Genomic DNA, 2383 nt, shown 5'->3' with positions numbered 1-2383 from the left:
TTACCCAAATCAGAAGACAACCTTTTAAACTCTGTGGTCATATTTCATAGCTCTGCCTTTAGCAGTGAGCGTGGGTGTTTATTTGACCCAGGGAAAGATCTAATGTGTAAATACAATGTATGGAGATTACATTCGTGCATAAACGAGAGAGATGGTAAAGACAAGATGATCGTAAAGGTGCTGCACCCAGACAAGACCTGATCGCAGAGGGAGGAAAGCTTTAGAGCCTGTGGTTACATGGCCTGAATCCTGCTGGGCGAGCCAGTGACCCTTTCCTTCTGTGTAAAGAGGCGTTTTAACTGTCAAGGAGCTACAGGACAGCCTTAGGCTAGCTCTCAAGCTAAATACTGAATCAAATTACTTCAAAGACTCCAGTCTTACAGTCATATTGATCTAACAATGGCCAAAATGGACTGGACCAAAAAGTTGGGCTATTTGGTTTACCGTGGAATTCATATATATATATATGCATGTGTGTGTGTGTGCGTGTGTGAGGTATATATGAAATAGTCATTTGAAAACCCCCGATTTTATTCTATGGGCTTCCCTGGTGGCTCAGCGGTAAAGAATCCACCCGCCACGCGGGAGACACAGGAGACCCAGATTTCACTCCCTGGGTGGGGAAGAGCCCCTGGAGGAGGGCATGGCAACCATGTCACTACCCTTACCTGGAGAATCCCATGGACAGAGGAGTGTGGCGGGCTACAGTCCACAGTGTTGCAAAGAGTCGGGCGTGACTGAAGTGACTTAGCACACGTAGTTTTATTCTATAAGACATTAAGTAGACCCTCTAACAAATTTAATCAAGTGACATTTATGTCTGAAATTAAAATTTGTCATACATTAAGCTTTGGACTTAATATGGAATCTTAAGAGAAGGCCAATTTGTTACACAGAGAACATGGTCAAACTGCCTTAAAAAATAAGCAAGCAAAAAAACATGGGTTGGGGGGGCACAATTACTGAATTGCCTGCTATAAAACCTTGTAGTCTGAGAAAGAATATGAGAAAATGAAGAGGCTCCTTTTTTAAAAGACGTGCTCAATAGGTTATACTTAAATTATACACAAAAAAGTCGTGCAAACACTGAAGTGTTTTTTCCACAAATGTCCCTTGCCTTGATGCTAAAATGTACTTTCCTACAACATCCAAGTTTTTATATACAACAAAATAAGACATTCCTAAATATGCTGCCTGTCACCAGCAAACTCATGAGTTTAAGGCCTCCTCCTGGGGGAACTGACTCACGGTTTCAGAGAAGAAAAGAATATAGGAAATCTTCTAAGCTTTTAAAGTTGATGGGTGATCTGAGAAAAGAATAAAACTATATTATACTCTTTGGTTTAAAAAAAAATGATGAGTTTCTTTTAAGGCAACAAAACTGGAAGACAGTTGAAAATCCTGATCCGGTATTCTTCAGCTGTTCATCTCTTTGCTAATAGAGAGACAGAAAGACGGAGGACAGCCTGTACAGAATCCAGGTTCCCACTTCCTGCTGCATTCCACAGGGTTCTTGAGGGAAATGTATGGCAGTGGGGAGAAAATGCTTACTATTTTTAAAAGCAAGCAGATATTTACCTTTTTACTGGTTTTTAATTTAATTTTTACTTATAGCTAATGTACAATGTTGTGTTCAGTTCAGTTCAGTTGCTCAGTCGTGTCTGACTCTTTGCGATCCCATGAATCACAGCACGCCAGGCCTCCCTGTCCATCACCAACTCCCAGAGTTTACCCAGACTCACGTCCATCAAGTCAGTGATGCCATCCAGCCATCTCATCCTCTGTCGTCCCCTTCTCCTCCTGCCCCCAATCCCTCCCAGCATCAGGGTCTTTTCCAGTGAGTCAACTCTTCGCATGAGGTGGCCAAAGTACTGGAGTTTCAGCTTCAGCATCATTCCCTCCAAAGAAATCCCAGGGCTGATCTCCTTCAGAATGGACTGGTTGGATCTCCTTGCAGTCCAAGGGACTCGCAAGAGTCTTCTCCAACACCACAGTTCAAAAGCATCAATTCTTTGGTGCTCAGCCTTCTTCACAGTCCAACTCTCACATCCATAAATGACCATAGGAAAAACCATAGCCTTGACTAGAGGGACCTTTGTTGGCAAAGTAATGTCTCTGCTTTTGAATATGCTATCTAGGTTGGTCATAACTTTCCTTCCAAGGAGTAAGCGTCTTTTAATTTCATGGCTGCAGTCACCATCTGCAATGATTTTGGAGCCTCCCCCCCCAAATAAAGTCTGACACTGTTTCCACTGTTTCCCCATCTATTTCCCATGAAGTGACGGGACCGGATGCCATGATCTTCGTTTTCTGAATGTTGAGCTTTAAGCCAACTTTTTCACTCTCCACTCTCACTTTCATCAAGAGGCTTTTTAGTTCCTCT

Source organism: Bos mutus, chromosome 27 (assembly GCF_027580195.1).
Source record: "Bos mutus isolate GX-2022 chromosome 27, NWIPB_WYAK_1.1, whole genome shotgun sequence".
NCBI lineage: Eukaryota > Metazoa > Chordata > Mammalia > Artiodactyla > Bovidae > Bos > Bos mutus.
The sequence above is the reverse complement of the archived record's forward strand: the minus strand, read 5'-3'. Positions refer to the sequence as shown.